Consider the following 19,585-nt stretch of genomic DNA (forward strand, 5'->3'; position numbering starts at 1 on the left):
ATAAGATATTCCTTTATTAGTCCCGCAGTGGGGAAATTTGCAGTGTAACCAAGTATCTTTGTTGCCTAAACCTATAGCAAGTAGTTTTGTTGCCTAAACCTAACCAATTAGTGTTGTTGCCTAAACCTATAACCAAGTAGTTTTGTTGCATTTTCATTGTTTTCATTTTCAATTTCATAGTAATTTTAAGCCAACCCTTGATGTGTTTTTGTTTTGTTTTGTTTTTGTTTTTATTAAACCTGTAACCAAGTAGCTTTGTTGCCTAAGCCTAAAAAAGTGGTTTTGTAGCATTTTGTGTTTTGTAAATGGAACCGATTAATAAAAAATGACTTGTTATATTTTTTATTACAACGGCATTGAGCCATTCCCTTTTCATTATGTGATGTGATTTGTCCAGCCATAGTTGTTTGGAATATTTGGCAGGGCGACAGACCCACACATGTAATAAGTTGAGGGAAAATTCTGTGTACAGTACCGTCGAAAGATTCCCATTAGGAATAAAATAAAATGTTATAAAATGTACTTTCCATCGGTCTATATTTGACAGAATTAGAATTGGCAGATTATCTCTTCATGGGGCATCGTGTGAGGGCCATTGATCATGGCAGCCTGGTCACATTTTAGGGTTATTAAGTACATGATGACTCCTATCGACCTATGAGATGTGATTCTAGACACAAAGCCCATGCCCGTACTCAGCCAGCCATTCCTTGTAATAACTTTGGCCTGAAACTGGCATATCATTACTAAAACAATTACAGAATAGTTGCTGATATGATTTCTAGTGGATGGCATAAGGTTCAGCTGTGATTAAACATATCACAAATAATCTGAGAGGACCAAAAAAATCACAGTCTGTAGGGGAATTGTGCTTTTTGAGCCTTCCCTCTCCCTGTAGTTCCAAAAGAGCTCAGACCCAGACCTCTCGTCGGTCTAATTCTCCCTCTCCCGCACGCTCTCTCGCTCTCTTTTATATGCAGCTCTGAGGGAGAGGGATTTTAGGCAGAGAGACTCAGATGGCTAAGTGAGGATAATACTGTCATTAAAGCGAGAGCGCAGCAAGAAAGAGCAGGAGATGCGGACGGAAAGTGGGAAGGGAGGCAGGGATAAAGCGGAGAGGGGCAGAGTGGGATCAAAAGAAGGCATTCACTAAAGACTTAATGGTAGAAAGCAAAAAAAAAAAAGTCATTTTTTTATTATTCGGGTTTTAGCAAAATCCACTGATGTCTGCAAGTGTTGGATTTTTGCCCCTGCAAGAATATTTTGATCTGTCAGTAAGCACCTTTGTGCCTCACAACAATCAAAGAAACTTGAACATGAAAGAAGACAGAGGGAGGGATGGCAGCAGAGGAGAGGGATGTGAAGAGAAGAGGATGAGGAAAGAGGAGGGGTAGAGCGGGGAAGGATTCACACTTTATATTGACTGGTGAGATTGGCCTGTCTGCAAACCAAGGATACACAACTCATACATGTCTTTATGGCGTGTCCATGTGTCCTTACTTTGAGAGTTCACGGACGGCCAGTCCACTCAGCAGACACTTCACTCCATTATGCTTGGACATCCTTAAACTTCACATTTTGAATCATCATATCTGTTGTTTATAATTCAACAAAAAGGCAAAAAAATATTACATGTCCAGAACTGAGTTGTTGTCTTACTTGGCATGTTTTTTTTTCCGATATCTTTATCTAAGTGGCATTGGTTTCTTTTTGTGTTCAGACATGGTGGTTCTCACTGCTCATGCTGACTGCCTATCTGTGGCGGTTCCAAGGGGTGGCAGCTGCCAACTCTAAACACAAAAATGTCTTGCCACCCCAGTTTGGACAATCTAATTAAGTATATATATATATATATATATGTCACCAGAAACGCTAGCTTTGCGTTCCACTTTGTGATATGATATAGCACCATATGTTGTGCAAGTGGCCACTTGACAAGTGAGGAGGCAGGGTGCAATGGGAGGGAAACATTTCAAATGAAACGCTTATCTGGGGATTCCACAAATACTACTCAATGATCACTCAATCGTGAAACAGCTGTTTGCCTAACTGTTACTTTGTCTCACATACCAATTGATTTCAATGAGGAGACAGTGTTTTTTAGTTAATAATTGCAATAAGGACAACTGTATGTATTTCACTTTTGTCAACAAAGTCAGAGTGGTTTAAAACCCATAAACAAACCGACATTCTCAAAAGCTCCTCAAAGTTAACCATTTTCTCCGCCCATCCGTGTGACAAATTCGGGTGTGCACGGTCAGGTGAAACCTGCCACACGGAACCCCTGCGAAGGGCGTGACATCACTTTTGCCATGCGGATACTCTTGACTGTTGACCCTCGTGGATGCGGCAAGATCAAATCAAGTTTAAGCAAGTCATTTATCCTAAAACATTTTTTTCCTAACTTTTCCATCAAGGTTGTATAATTCCATTCAGAAAAAGCTCCAAAGACGATGATGATTCAAGCACATCATTCTATAATCATTACTGTAATAATGTCAGTTGCATTCTGTAACTATCAAAACTAGCAATAAGCACATAAAACAGCAATGAAATCTTATAAAGCTGGGCAAGAACCATTCTTTCAACAGTCCTTGCTTTATTGGCATCAATATTGAATGTTCCGTCTGTGTGTGTCCAACCCCGTCTCCTACAAAATGTCATTCCCATACAACTAAACTGCATTCTCAATAACGTTTCAAAGGGAAACATATTTTCTCCCAGACTACGGTCACAGTTTTAAACAGTTTTAAACACGTGGTTAACGTTGTAAATTGAAACATAAAATAAAAACGCATCAAAACTACTTTGTAAGGTTTAAGCAATAAAACTACTTGGTTTAAGTTAGGTTTATTTGGTTTAAAAAGCATCATGATTTGGCTTAAAATGACTATGTTTGTTATGTTATTAAAGTACAGACGTCAATAAAAATAAGTTTACTTTTGGTTTTACACGGGACACAAACAGCAGTCTCCTGGGTGAAAGTCCACCCCAACTTCGTCAACCGCGAACTTCCGCGGCCTGTCATTACAAAGCCATACGTGATACGTCAAAAACAAAGATAATCCAAGATAAAATATGTTTCCCTCAAATTTAAAATGCAGTTTTGTTGTATGGGAATGTAGTTTTTAGGAGACAGGGCTGTTGTGACTGTTGGTATCCTTTCTGGTGTACAAGTACTGTAATTCCCTATTGACAGAGGCTGCAAAGGTAGAAGCCATTAGCAGTCTTGCTGTGTGCTGCGTGTGTGTATTTCTGTGTGTGCATTCCAGAGAGTTGAAGGTCAGGGAAAGGAGAGGCAAACACGATCGCACTTGTCAATCAAGAACGTGACAGAGAGAGAGAGGGACGTGGCTGACAGACAAATCGGACCTGATGTATGGATAGCATTCGAAAAAATGGAGACAGGAAACGGGACGGACAATGAATAATTGAACCAGCACCGAGCTTACGTTGCTGTTGTGAAGAACTGCTTTAAAAAAGGGGCATCCCCACAGGCACACCCATACACTCCGCACACTGTAACCCAGATTCACTCCTCTGATCTGGGTGTCCTAGTGTGTGTTTTTACCGCATCCCTCGCCACCAGTTCGAGTGGCTTGGGAGTACTAGCAAACACTCCAACTATCATCATAGTCTCACATGCTGCTTTTAAGCTTCCAAATATCAATAAAACGCAGGATTAATGTGGTCAGAAGCTGAGCCGAGCAGGTTAGAATTCTTTAATACCTGTTTTTTGATGTGTGATGATGATGCCACATTATGGGATGCAGTGTTATTTATTTTTAACTTCTTTATAATTGGACGGCATCTGAACTTCATCCCCATGCACGTTATGCAATTTTCTTTACAAGGAGAGCGTGTTATTCACGAGAGGGAATGAATGCATTATTATGAAAATCAAACTTTAAATCTTCACATCTTCGCTGTGATATAATCCTCTTATCTTATGCAAATGAGGCTTTATGAGACTTAATATAAATGTGAAACCACTATGAGAATGAGTATGTGTTTCTGTGCTCTCTTGTGAAAATGGGTGTCTCTATCCCGATGCCTACAGTAGCAACACTGGTGCATGATCGCGACCTTGTTGCTCACCGACGCACAGAGGCCCGGTGGCCTGAGGGCAGCCATAACTCCTCATGTGTGGACATACACAGACCCTGTTTAGGCATGAGAAGTGGAGTGATAAATTTACCGTAATGACTAGTTTTTTTATGTCCACCTGTCATGATACGCTATATAATAAATGGTGTGTCGTCACCGTGCCATCTGTCTGTGTGAAGACACGTTCCTTTAAACAAAAGGGCCTAAAAACAGTTGTTTCACTGGTTCCTAATGTACGACAGACAGTAAAAACTGATTTAAAACCATTTTTGTGTGTTCTTTGCAGCAACACACACTTCTAAAGTGTGTTATCATCTGCACAGCCTGGTTTGTCCGTTCTGGGCTACTGTAGAAACATGGCGGAGCAACATGGCGGACTCCGTGAGGAGGACCCGCTCAATTATGAAGGGCTCATTTTCAGCTAACGGCAATGCAATTCTTAGTTTCAGGTGATTATACACTAATGAAACATAGTTATGCATATTATATTATATTTATGCCAATACATCCTCAAAAATGTAACACACTGTTCCTTGTAGGAATGATGATTCTTGGTGTGTTTTCCCTCTGTGAAGACAGGCAAACTGTCTGTACATGACTCCTACAAACAGGCCTGGACCACTGGTGAATTGTGTTCGTACCTCTAAGTACTCTAGTACTAAGAAAATTGGTTAGAACCCCATGATTCTATTAAATCATTTGTACGTGCCACTTCGTAGGAGTGGTTCTGACATGAGGCCCATTGTGTTTTTTAAACTATATTACTGTAGATTTATATAAGGTGTAAAATCAGAGTGGTGTACTCCACCAAAGGCAACTCTGCCACAATATTTGGCACCATCATTCTCTCCACGGACACAACAATGGCTCGGAACAAAGTGATTCTATTCAGTGTGGATGGCCTTAGACAGCTGAGTGTTTGTATGGAGAGATGGCTGGAACACTTTCTATGTGAATTGTGAACCGTGTCAGAAGAAACTGTACTTAAGAGTGCTGCAACAGGGCGAGTGATATTGCTCGAGCAACAGCATCATCACAAAGAACCGCAGGGCAGAGTTAGGGTAAAGGTCCAACAAAGAGGTGTAATGATATAAAAAGCCTGGTATCTTTACGGATAAAAAGCCTAAAATCAGTCGTTGGGATGCCAGCCTGGAATTCACTGAGTAACTCTTTGCCAAGTGTCCTGAAACCCTGTCTGTATTTCATACCTACCAATGGCATCATCATTCTAGAGCACAGCACACCCAGGGGCTGCGTTTGCATGATGTGATTGGACACCACTGGAGACTTACTGTATGTATCTTGAGGCATTCAAATCGTGGCAGGATGCGATATCCTGGTGGCTCAGAGGTGACACTTCTAAGGGAGCATCACCTCCTGATCACAAGCTTAAACGGTAGACGATTCAATACGTACCTTGATACGTCGTCTGTGATAGCAGCCCCTTTGCACGAAAAGGCACATAAATGACATGATAATGCGCAAGGCTTAGCATGCAAGAACTACGCTTTCCTTGAATTCCACATGTAACATGTACGCCATTTATCCTGTACTGATTGCAATGTAAACGCGTCCACGTATAAATGCTACGATAAGAGATGGTGATTTAGTATTAAAAAAAAGAAAGACCATTGGTGGGCGAAGGGGGAGTTGGATGGGTCCAACAAACACTGAAATTTTAACCAGGAGATCAATGTTGATCGTTGTTTTTTTTCGTTGTTTTTTACGTTAGTGACGTCTGTCAAGTGTCACATGTTTTTTATTGATACTTGTGACGTGTTTTCCGAAATTGTTTCCATACATATTTTACTTAGTTTATGTACTTATTTTGAGCCCAACCATGACGTTTTCCTTTACCCTAACTAAATGCTTTTCTTGCCTGAACCTAAGTTAGTTAAGTCCTTGCCTGAACAGAACCGCACACAACGTTTGCATGGTGTGACACGCGGAATGTCCATGTAATGTTGTGTTATTTATACACCTTCCCGAAAGACTGGATGGGCGATACGATACAAAAACAATACAGTTAACCATGTTACGATTCGATACAGTTCGATACAGCACTACTTTGATATTGTCTGATTCTATATGTTTCAATTCAACTTCTTGCATAGTATTTCCATGATGCCATAGACACAAATTAGACAATGTTGACACCATAGACTGTGTTGACGCCATCTATTCATAGTTCTCATTCATGTAACTGGCGCAGAGCCCTGGAGGGCCAAACACCATACCATCCTGGTGTCTAACACTGCACTGGGAACTCCATAGAGCTACCGCACAAGCCTGCCTTTTTTATTTTCTACATTTCTCTACAATATTCTATGTATGTATGTGTATCTTCGACTCTTGTATTGATTGTCCGAAATGTATTGGCTCATTTTCACACCCCAATTAAACAGGCATCTGAAGGGCATTTACTGTATTCGTATCGTGTAAGATAAATGTTTGTCTCCAAACATACCTATGAAAGCACAACAATGTTATATTGGGTTAGACTGAGCACCAGCAACTTTGTAGCACAGCCAGTGATTTCTCTTCATTAAAAAGGGGAAGACAACAGCTTTGGGATTATGTTAGATGGCCGCCAGCAGGGGCAATAGCATATGTGGTACCACTGTTGAAAAGCTTATATTAGCCAGCAGCGAGCAATTTAGGACTACATTAATGTTTATTATCCTCTCTATAAAATCCAATGTGTGTAGATGTAAAGTGTCCAAGTGACACAAGTGACCAATCTGCATTGAAATGCAACTATTATGGCCTAGAAATGTACCTAAGCTTTCCTCTATTTTAGTTTTTTTCTCTGTTAACTATGTCGCAATTTTGCTGTGATTATGGGCCACATTGTTTTTCTTTTTTTTCACAATATCAGGCCATTATATTAATAATAAAGATACAGTACCTGAAGGTCAGCATGGTCCAAAAAATATATGTGCAGCTTGGTGTGGAGTTTAGTATTTTACCGATTGAATGGTGACTTTTGAATCACTTTAATCATAGATGTTAAATGTTCTACATAAGTTTTTCCTTGCTGATGGAAAATTAAAATAGAATTTTTTTTTTTTTTAGGTTTAATGAGTCAAAAATACAGCTTTGTTTGTACTGTGAAAGTCATGTGTTAAGAGTTTTTTAAGGGTGATTTCCAAACATTTCTTCAACAGAAAAAAAAAAAAAAAAGCCCAAGCTCACTTTTTCAATTCCCAGGTAATTATCTTTATAAAAGCTTACGTTAATCACATTTCTGGAATATTAGACACCTCACAGTGACAAAAAGGCAGACAAGGTGTCAGGATGTCACGCAACAAAAGGTTTTAGGCCGAATTCAAACACAGAGTATAGGACAGTAGCTAAGCCCCAAAGTCACCCTGGAAGAGATTTGCACCCTTTCATTTTCAGCCTGTCACATGCCACTGGCTTTGAATGAAAAACCTGCATACTCCTGGGCTTTGACGGCCCATAAGTTGACACCACTGCAGCAAACAGCATGCAGTGTTTTCAATAGGAGAACAATGGTCCACTCTACCAGCAGAAACAACCAACGAAGAATTTTCCCAATATCTGTTCTCTACTGCAGCGATGAAGACAACCAACACATTTCAGAAAATAAAAAAAAAAACATGTGATCCATCTTGATCTCTTCTTGACTTCCATCCAGTTGTATGAAGCAGGCTGCTAGGAATCTTGCCGTAATATTTGATGTAGACTGTTGTTGTTGTTTTTTTCTAAAAAGCATGCTGGTTATTGTTCAGAAATTGTTAAGAAAAGTGCTATGTAAATCAGGTTTTTATTATCATTATTAGTTGTTTAGACATTTAATTTAAAGGGCAGGTCCATATGCATCCTTTTCTTTTTTTTTTCAAAATAGAAACGCCCATTCAGCCATTTGCAAAAAATGGTTATGTAGGTTACCAAAGTAAGCAAATCAATTAAGTTATGAATAATGTGAATGCTAGCTGAGTAAAGTTTGAAATGAATGTAGACTTGTGGCTTTGAAGAGAGCGATATGACGACTTCCCATTGGAAAGGGCTGTCTGACGGCAAGGTAAAGTATGTGTGGACGGGAGCAACAGAAAAAGGTATTTTAGCCACCTAAAAAAGGGCCTATCCAAAGAAAAAAAAATCAATATTAGTTTGTGTACGCTATATTTAGAATATTTCCACCACTTTACCTTGCTGTCAGATAGTCCTATTATATTATATCGCTATTTTCAATGCCACCAGACTCCACTGACAAAAACAGTAATTTTACCTAGTAGAACACAAGGGTCGCTGTTCTACCGCTGCATCGAATGGTTAGTTTGTTTGCGTTATTATGTGACCTTTGGATCCAGAATTTCTACGTTAAAATATACATACTTCAACCAAAATTTGAATGCTGTTGAGCTTCGCCAGGCAATGTTGTGCTAAACATGTTTCATTCCAGCTGGGGAATCAATGGCTCCATGCACATGTCTGCACATAGTCCCTCTAAATGCTTGTAGTCTCTATGATATTAAGGAGGATACTTCTTCATGTTGGTTGTTCGATTAAGCTTGTTCAATATTGTTCAAATTGCAGTGTGTTTGAAATGGAACCAGCATTCAACTTGGTTTTCCCTGTTGGAAGGTTGAATGCCAAAAGCAGCAGAGTACAGTAGGGAGTGCAATTAAGACCAGCAACAAAACACGGATAAAGACAACATCGATTGAGTGAACACATCTGAGATTGTATCACCCCGAAGCTATCGTAATCATCTTACACTTTGTCCATGTACCACAGAGATTAGTGTGGAGCCTGGCCGCAAGCCAAGACATTTGTTGTTCTCTGAATGCACTGCACAATTGTATGAAGACAATTGTTTCCGAAAGAACAATGTTTATACATAAGTCAAAGATGTCTGTTATGGATGGTTTGTAGGAAATATCAGTCTCAGTTAAATGCCAGATTAAACTCTGCATCTGCTGTTTCTTGTGCTACATCTTTCTGGGCTGATTTTTAATTCGCTCCAGATCCTTATTGACCGTGCTTATAGGTCACTTCCGTGACTGCAATAACAAACTGCTGACGGTTTCTTCGACATTGCTGTTCTGACAAAGAGTGAAAAATGAGGTCAGATGCTCAAAAAAGTGCCAAAGCCTCAAACAGGCCTCGAATGATGAAAGTCTTTGCTTGTTGCATTGCATCACATATTTGTCACCCCCACCCCGCTGAACTCGAACCAAATCTCCTTCACAACATAAACTGCACCTCACCCAGCTGTGATGGATATAGTTGTATGAATGACTGGAGGACTCATGCTAGAGGCAAAGTACTAAACTTCCAAGTGATCAGGTGTTTACCCCGAACTATGGTAAGCTTTGTGAGCTCTTTGAAGAACTCACTCACCATTTCTGGCCATACCATAGACTATATATAAAGCTGGACAACATGACAGCTCCCCGAAAGTGAAGCCAAAACATTGTGATCGCCCCCTGGTGGCTGGCGGCAGTATAGGTCATAAAGCCCACCTCCCCCATGTTAGCGGATGGGACATGGGCCAAACTAAAAAGTCAAAGTACGTGTCAAATACATTATTCACAAAGATTGTTTCTGTCATTTTAGGTAGTTCTTATCACACTGATGTATGTTCAAGTGTTCATTTTTCTGATAAGTTTGGTTTTAATTAGTTATGTGATGCTATAAAAAGGAGAGGAGGAGAAAGACATTGTGATTGACAGCTGTGAGTCTCTCTCGCTGACAAGCTGTGGCTGCTCTCTGCTAACTAATGGTTCGGGCGAATGACCTGGATACCACGGCTCCACCGCCCGATCACGACTGTGCAGACTCTGGCTCCAAATGACATAAAAATTGAAGATGGCCACTCCCGTATCTGGGATATTTTGGCTTCACTTCTGTACAGTGGGAGGCATCGTCCATCTATATATACAGTCTATGGGCCATACCTAATGGACCCGGACGAAGGCCACAAGCCGAAACGCGTTGGTCTTAAATAAAGTATGTTACAAGAACGGACACTTAGGAGCTAAGTTGATGCCAAAATTCTGAAAACGTGACAGTACTCCTTTTTTTACAGTTCTGCAACGACTATAGGTACTGGGAATCAGGGTTTGAGACTAACAGTGTCCAGTCGTCCTGGGGACGATAGCAAATGTCCCTGATAACACTTCATTGTGAACAACAAATCCATGTTGAAATTGGCAGGAGGAGAGATAGTTAACGTTAGCTGTTAGCAGCTGTTGGGCAGCACAGTCCTGATTGCCTAAATAACAGAGTTAACAGATGGAGGATGCATTGTTACATTATGTTGCGTTCAAGCTGCATTTAGTAAAAATGAGTATTGGGCAAAGGTAATGTAATCTTGTACAGTTTTGTATTTGGCAAGGAATTTTAGGCGGAGCATCAGGATTAATAAATTCATAAAAAATCAAATCTGGTATAGAGAATCATGGAATTTCACTGATATTGACTGCTGAATTGCTGGTATCATGACATCCCTACAATGACGTTGTTCTACCACCCCTCACTCTGTTCTTACCTAATGGACAAGACGCCTTTAACTAAAGAGATAGGCGTTGTAATGACTCCCCTGCAAAATACAACCATGTGTAACCATGTTAAAATTTATTTCAAAGATTGGACTCTACCAAGCGTATTCAAAACTCATCTGCCAGAGTTAGAATTGGAACAGAGAAACAACAGCATATTTTACTGACCCTGGCACCCCTCCACTGACTTCCCTTTGTTTTTAGGAGTTGATTTCAAAAGCTTATTGATTTCTTTTAGAGCCCTGAGCTCTGACCTTTTGGTGCCTTATGTTCGCCCTCGCTCCCTGAGATCCTCAGGCAGTTCTTTTCTCATGAATTCATTATCTACACTTAAACACAAAGGCGACAGAGCCTTTGCTGTCAAGGTTCCTAGATGTTGGAATTAATTGCCTGAAGAGACCAGGGCAGCAAACTCTGTATCTTCTTTAAAAGCATTTCAAAATAGCTCTTTAGTGATTATTTATGAATTAAATGAAATAGAAATGTTATATGAACACAAGCAGTAGCAGCAGTAACAGCATGACAGCATAGCTTCCAGGTGGGTGGTATGGCAGTAGGCATGCAGGTAAAAGAGTGAGCAGAGCACTGATGGTTTTTTAATCATAGCTTAAGCACGATGCTATGATTACAAAGGTTTGTTAAAAAGGTGTGTTGATTATGTGTTGCAAGGAGAGGAGAATGCCATTTGAATGTAGTGGTGGATTCAGGTTGACTGCTTGAGCTAGATAGCAAGCTTTACTTCATTTTTATTTGTTTGAGCTTCTTCCTCTGTTGTTTCCAACTGTCTTACTGTGAAGCACTTTGTCTATGTTTTTCAAAACTGCTGTATAAGTAAAGTGTATAATAATTATGGCTGTCAAAGTTAACACAATAACGCGTTAACGCAAATTTGTTTTAACGCCACTAATTTCTTTAACATATTAACGCACCTTACAATTTTTACGTTGTTGCTGGCTCAGTTTTAAAGCTAGAGTGAAGATAATGGCATCGAACTAGAGAACCTAAGGAATCCATTGGTATCAACCATGTCATAATAGCTTGTCACCAAGGACGCTAAATGGTGCTCCAAACTTATGCAAACGACTGACAAATCTTTGTCCAGATGACATGTGAGGCATAGTGTTTGTTCAGGCAAAGCACCAAAGTAATACTTGCATTCCCTGATTAGCAGCTACTTCATTCATGCTTTACCAACTGCTTGGCTATCAGCTGACTATTAATGTCCAATCATATTCATTCAGATGTACAGCACAACCATTATAGACACTTTTCAATAGTACTTTATTGATATATGCACATGCCAACCCTGGCCTCCTTATGTGTTTTATTTTTGTTATCGTAGATTTATCTTAGATTTAAAGTTCTTGTATATGTTGATTAAAGGTCCAGTGTGTAGGGATCTGGCAGTATCTGGCAGTGAGGTTGAGATTGCAACCAACTGAAGCCTCTCCTGTGTGCCAAGTGTGTAGGAGAGCTACGGTGGCCAACGCGAATGGCCCTCTCTAGAGCCAAATGTAAGGCTAGCGTAGGTCATTATGAGCAGAGCTAGTGCGTAGAGTGTGTGTGTACGTAGGAAGTGAGTGGTGAAGCAAGAGAGAGATTGGCGGTGATGGGAGCGAGTAACATTATCTGCTTCGGCCCAAGCCATTCTGGGCTACTGCTGAAACATGGCGGTGCAACATGGCGGACTCTGTGAAGAGGACCCGCTCCCTATGTAGATATAAACGGCTCATTCTAAGGTAACGCAAATACAACAATTCTTAATATCAGGTGATTATAAACAAAATAAAACATAGTTATTAATATTATATTACATTTCTTTCAATAGACCCCCCTAATTGTTACACACTGGTCCTTTAAAATTATGATTTGTTCTCCCAGCGAAATATTTCCTGCTGCTTGGATTCTTTAAGAGCTACCTCAGAGAAGAACCTTTTCAGCCAAGTTGAACTTTATAACCAGCTTCTATAAATGGTCAATTATTTTGACGTGTCCGTGACTGAGCTAATATTAAAGTCAATATCAGCCCTAAAACATTTTATTTCCCCTCTCGGTTACCTTCCAAGAGAAAATATCCGACAGTCATATTTGTACTGCAGCAATTTTAGAGTACATATGAAGAATAGGAGCAAAAGTGGTAGGTTTTTATGTCATTACAAAAAAAAGCACATAAAAGATATCATCAATGGTATTTACTTTGCAAATAGATCATAAAATCCAGCTATCACCTTTGGCTTCAAGGCCTTTATACAGTATGTACTGGACAGCATGAAGGCACAATTGTCTTTGTGACCGTCACCAGAAATCATAAAGTATTAATGGAGACAGCTGTCCAGATATACTTGTCTTACCTGTCCACAAAAAGCCCAAGAATCGGACTTCACAGCCTGCATGCCAATTCAAAATCCAGCCAGTAGAACGTGACTGTGACTGTGATTGTCCTCAGCTGAATGATGGATACAGTTGTCTGGCTGAATGACTCCCATGTGTGCGAACGCGTCACTTTATGTGCACTCTGCGTTTTTTCTCCGAGCGTGCGACTGTACCAGGCTGAAGATGAAGGATACATTTCCATCTGAGTGACTCGTGTGTTTATGTATGTGTGCGTGCTTGTGTCGGGTTTGTTTGGTTTGTGTGACTCTGCAGTGGTGAAAGATGATGAATGTGTATGACAGGTGTCTTGTAGGTGATGGATGGCTGGTATTTCACTGGTGGAGATGCAGCAGGCAGCCAGAGTATCAGTGACTTGCCGTGGCAAAAATGATATTTCTGGGGTCGATTAGTATTCAACTCAGGTGGCAATTTGAATAAAGATACAGTAAAAGTTTTAATGATGCTTGTGGGGAAACTGGGTCACGGTGCTGCAAATAGTAACAGCATACAGCAAAGAAAAGTGAGAATTTAAACAGGGAACAGCAATCGCCCTTTTGCACACTAAAGCACAAAAATGGAAATATATGAATGAAGTTCTGACTTACAGCAAAACCATAAAAATAAGGATTGGTCAATTCCGTGTGCTATTGTCAGTGTACCCAGGTTGGATGTGCCATTACATTCTCACTCCAAACTCCCTAAATCCTGATAATTGGTCAGTTACCTTACGCTTCAAACTGTGACTCTCTAGGTATCCCTCGAGTGTCAGTTTTGGACGTGTCAGGGATGGCGTGAGAGTTTCAACTCGTTATTCAACTCTTTTCAAAATAATCTTCCGATGTAGGCTTTCCTTTATGCACTAACTTGAGATTTTTAAGTTGTAGCTAGCTCGGTTTTAAAGCTAGAGTGAAGGTAATGCTATATTATGAAACTAAAAAAGCTAAGGAATCCATTGGTACCAACCATGTCATACTAGTTTGTCGCGAAGAAGGTTAAATAATACTCCAAACTTACGCAACATTTTGGCGAGGAAAAACTGGCATGGCAAATTTCAAAGGGGTCCCTTGACCTCTGACCTCAAGATATGTGAATGAAAATAGGTTCTATGGGTACCCACGAGTCTCCCCTTTACAGACATGCCCACTTTATGATAATCACATGCAGTTTGGTGCAAGTCATAGTCAACTCAGCACACTGACACACTGACAGCTCTCATTTCTGAGTAGGCTTCCTTTGATTGAATATGGCCAAATCGTAATTAAAATAAATTACATCACTAACAAGAACCCAGTAGCACATCTCACGTTTCAAGAGCACAGAAAAATAGACCATGGGTGCAGAAAGAAATTATTTACATGCTGGCAAACAGAGGGACACGATACATAAAACAAGAGAGAGTGAGACGCAGAAAGTAGCACAGAAACCTGAGGGAACGGGACGTGATGAAAAAGTACGAAGCGAGCGCTCGCAGAGGGAGGAGGAAGTGACAGGCAGAAGTTAGGAGGGAGAAAAAGAAAAAGAGCAGTAGGAGAGAAACAAAAATTAATGGAAAGACAGAGACAAAGAGCAAGTCAGCCAAGTCAGAGGGAAAAAAGAAAAAAAGGGTAAACAGAGAGTGTGAAAAAGAAGTAAGAGGGATGAGAGAGAATCAATCTGCCATCGCAGGCTGCCACAGCCACAGACTGATTACAGCTGCCTGCAAAACAGCCTATGGTGTGTGTGTGTGTGTGTATTGATTAGCCCCAGCCCTTTGACTGTTACAGCGTGAGGTGTCCATGACTTACCCAATCACTGAGGAGGCCCTTGCTCACTTCCTAGTCTTTTTCTCACACACATGCATGCACACACAAACAGATCTGCACTCCTTTATCAGCAGTCTTCTTCCAAGCTTACTGAGGCATCAAATTATATCAGTGTGCAGCCACACAAACACACATGCAAATGCATAGCATGAAAACACACACAGACAGAAAAACGCACAGGTTTTTTCATGGTAGCAAGATGGAGAGTTTTCACTCTGCTGGATCGCTGCCAATTGCTTGACTCAAATGCCATTAGCAGAACCCAGGAGGGGAGTGAGTGAGAGAGCGAGAGATACTGTACTCTGGTGTACTGCAGAGGAGAGCGATGGTGAAACCCTGGAGAATAAAGCTAGAGAGACAATCCATGGCCGAGTGTTTCTCTTACATTCACTGGGACCAAACGCTGGGACTTTCTGGGCTCTCTGATGAGTGTAAAAAAAAATCGATGGGATAACTTGCTAACCGCCGCAATTCCAAAGCATGTTCTTTCTTGGTCAAAATAGCCTCCAGTGTGCCAGACTCCCATCAGTGACACCAGCAGTGGCATGCTTCAGAAAACACCCATCAGTAAAATGGAATCAAGACTGTTTGAGGTGTCGGTTGTCAATGGACAATTCACCGATCTTAAAGTGTCCATAGTTGGCTATTAATCGGAAATTGATCGTGCCTTTTTGCATCTGTTTAAAATGTACCTTAAAGGGAGGTTTGTCAAGTATTTTATACTCTTATCAACATGGGAGTCAACAAATATGCTTAGTTTATGCAAATCTGTGTATAAATGTATTAATGGAAGTCAATAAACAACTCAGAACAATGACAAATATTGTCCAGAAACCCTCACAGGTACTGCATTCAGCATAAAGAAGTATGCTCAAATCATAACATGGTAAACTCAAACAGCTGTCAGTGTGAACCCATTTTCATTCACATATCTTGTGGTCAGAGTTCAAGGGACACCTTTGAAAATGGCCATGACAGATTTTCCTCGCCAAGATTTAGCGTGAGTTCGGAGCCTTATTTAGCCCCCTTTACGACAAGCTACTACGACATGTGCATTGACACATAACAACGGATTCCTTCGTTTTTTCTAGTTTCATAATGATGCCAGTATCTTCCCTCTAGCTTTAAAACTGAACACGCTACACTCTAAAAAGAAAGCACTACTTCTTTTCATTACATATTCAGTTAACAGCCGAACAGGGTAGAAATAGCGTCTGAAGCGCTGCGGCATTTGTTTAAGTGAGCATTTCTTAGTGAAATATAATACCTTCAATGATTTAAGATTGCTTTAAAGATTATTCTTTCATAATCCGTTATGTTATTGCCTGTCACCATCTTCTAACTGAGGATAACAGGACAGCCTTGAACATGAAAAGACATAAGCCTCTTTAAGAGACACATAGAGGAATAATAAGAGAAGAATAGCCTCTTTGCAAACTTATTGGTGAAGGCTTACACACCCATACATATGAATACACACTGGAAACAGACATGTACACACCTGAACAGGAAACACATAAAGAAAAATACAAAGACACCAAAAAGGATATTTAGACAAACACTAATTTTAGATATAATAAATGAGCACCCAAACACACACACACACACACACACACACACACACACACACACACACACACATTATTAAAATATCCTATTGGTGTATTCAAATACTTATACTATACACACAAAAACCTGCTTTTTATGTATGCGCATGTGTGCAATTATCTGTCAGTTTTTTTATAGCCTTGTTTGTTACCTAACTGCCCATGTAAGTGTGTGTGTTTGTCTTGAGAAAATGGGTTAAAACGTGGATTAAATTAAAGGAAATGAAGGACAGTTAATTAGGAAAAAACTACTGCTGGCTTTTCTGCTCTGTGTATTTTGTTAATTTGCCCGTTCTGTCTTATTTTGCTTTGCACCGTCTGTGTCTTTCATATGTGCTCTTCCCATATGCATTCTGCTTTATTTACCATGGGTTTATTAATTTCTTAATTTCTTTTCATTCTCTTTTATGTTCTTCATTTATCCCCATATTTTTTAGGGTTATGAACTAAGGGTTGAGCGATATGGAAAAACTCATATATCACAATATTTTTACCGATTACTTCAATATTGATTTTGCAATGATATTGTAGGGTTGAACATTGGTACTGTTACAAAATATTAACACAATGACATTTTTTATAAATAATCATCAGCAATGTGGATATAATGACTAAGTGGGTAACGGCAAATAATAGAACAGCCAGAACAGTCTGGTAAGATCAGACAATTGCATCACCATATTAATGTAGCCTTTAAAACCAAGAAAATACAAGGCTCATGCCATATTACGATATTATGATATCCACATAAGACAATATCTAGTCTCATATCACAATATCGTTATAATATTGATATATTACCCAGCCTTATTATGAACAAGCCTCCAGGAACAGTGATGGGCTGTGTGGTGATTTTGGAAAAGTGGCCACAGTCAGAACTGCAGATCACGACGATCAATTTCGGCAGACAAAAAGTCTTACAAGTGAAATGCTGTGTTAATCTACGAGGGAATTTTAAGGTTCTTCACACACATTCAAAATAGATTTTGAATTATCACAATATAAATCTTTAGGTGCAACATACTTTATTTTAACTCACTGTACTACCTAGTGCTTAAGTTGCATTGTCGGCAGAATGGGAAAGATAAGGGAAAATTTCAAGTGTTATAATACTAAAATGGTTACCCCACTGTCTCCTAGCCACAATATTTAAAAGCCAAAAATAGCTACTTTTGTTGTTTTCTGTATTTATAGCATTTAGATGTAACAGCCAGGCTTTTTACAAAGAGGGAAATACCATTGCTATCAGGAACACCCCAATATCTGACACAGAATTGCAATTCGCTGACCAACATGAGCAGTTTTTTTCTGACTTGGTTGCTCGCAATTACAGTCTAAATGATGTGTTGTGAATGTGTCATTTTGCTAAAAATATCCTTGCATAAGCGTTAGGTGAGCGTTCGTCTTTCAGGCTGTTCCTCATAGACCGTTCATAGCTATGAAAAGTAATGCACTGTAATTCCTATATATCCCACAAAATCAATGTGTATGTAATCCAAGTAATGGTGAACCAGGAAGTATGAAGAGTGCCACGTAGGGAGGAGGTCGGGGTGGATGGGTGCGTCAAAAAACACCAGACGACTAGTGTTCTTATCCTGTGAGTCACGTAACTTCCGTACTTAAGCAACGCCACTTCCATGATCTTTTCCTAAACCTAACTAAGTAACTTTGTTGCCTAAACCTAACCAAGTTGTTTCCTCTGAAGACGGAAGTTTATTTTGAAGGACTGTATGCATGTAACGAGCGGAAATTGACACATATTGCTAGATGTTCGTTGGAAAATGCACAAAAAATAAGGAATAGGTTTTCGTAAGGTATCATACGAACCGTTGTAAGGGGTTACATTGCATTGTTTACTACATCTGTAGTTCTGAAAGTGCTATTGCAGCTTGCTCTGTTGGGAGTGTAAAGAGACACCCTGGACAGACACCACTTCTTTAGTGCACTTGTAACAGATTGAGCCCACCCTGTGTTGTAATAGCCCGCTGAGCTGAGGTCAGTCTGGTTTGACACCACAGAAAAAGAGGCGACTGTAAGCTTTAGAGTGGATATTGCTAAAATAACTAGCTGCTTTGAGATGGACACTCTGGGGGAGTTTGTCTTAAACCGCTTCCTCTGTACACCTTAAATGGGATTCTCAGTGTGTTACTTTTTTTTTTTCTCATTGTCAGTCATGTAGCCCTTGAACATCACAACAAGATAACATGAAATTAGTTGTCACCTCAGTCACAACTAATGGCCGATGAGAGAAATGATCATTTGCGGGTCAGAGGGACACAAAACGGTTTCCTCTGAGTCATAAATCAAAGTCTCAGATAGAGTGACTTCTGTGGAGTTTACTTAACATGAAAATAGTTCATCTCATCAGCTAATCAAATACACTAGCAGCAGAGCCATTCAAATGATTTCTGCTCAATGTTCGATAAATAATTAGCGCAAGTGCTGCAGCATGAACACATACTGCACTGGACATGACTATAGTCAAAAGTGAAGTAAATATTAAGTTTGTAAAACAACAGGGCCAAGTGCAAATGTTCCATTTGGCAATTTTAAAGTAAAGAACAAGCTAAAATCGCATTGCTGTGCACAGCTACATATTTGTTAAAATGCACCTGCCTTTTGGGCCTCATTAAGGAAAATATAAGTTGTAGCAATAACATATATTCCTTCCTCACTGACCACAAAGTGTATTTTGCACAGCTGATATTAGTTTGGAAAACGATTTCAAGAACTAGTAGTGTGTAAATCTTGATTTCATGTCCTTGTTAAGACTACGCACTATATCTGTGCTTTCTTGCTCTGCAGACATGCTAGCGCTGTTCTGCTGTGCTTTGGGCTGAATGCTAACATCAGCATGTATGTAAGGGATAATGTACAGCAAGCAGGTCATTTTTGTGAATTAAACCACGACACAGGGATGCGGCAGGGTGGTAGACCCTGATGCGAATCCCTGAAGGGATTTATGTCATAACAATGACCCGCTAGCTGTACATTATCCCGCTTATTACACGGCTACTTACTTAAGAAATCATTAATTTGACTCAAAAACAGTCCGCCAGAGTCTGACATCAGAACTGCATCCATAGCAACGGTCTGTTATGCATAACAATGATCTGCAATAAAGAAATACCAAACCGTAAAACCCCATGATTGACCAATCAGAATA

General features: G+C 39.9%; 1 long non-coding RNA gene across 1 annotated transcript in view; it reads right to left on the bottom strand.

Moving 5' to 3' along the window:
• Positions 1-19,585, bottom strand: part of LOC141783918 (uncharacterized) — a 408,748-nt gene that overhangs the window by 76,919 nt on the left and 312,244 nt on the right. The window lies entirely within an intron of this gene.

Source organism: Sebastes fasciatus, chromosome 15 (genome assembly GCF_043250625.1).
Source record: "Sebastes fasciatus isolate fSebFas1 chromosome 15, fSebFas1.pri, whole genome shotgun sequence".
Taxonomy (NCBI): Eukaryota; Metazoa; Chordata; class Actinopteri; order Perciformes; family Sebastidae; genus Sebastes; species Sebastes fasciatus.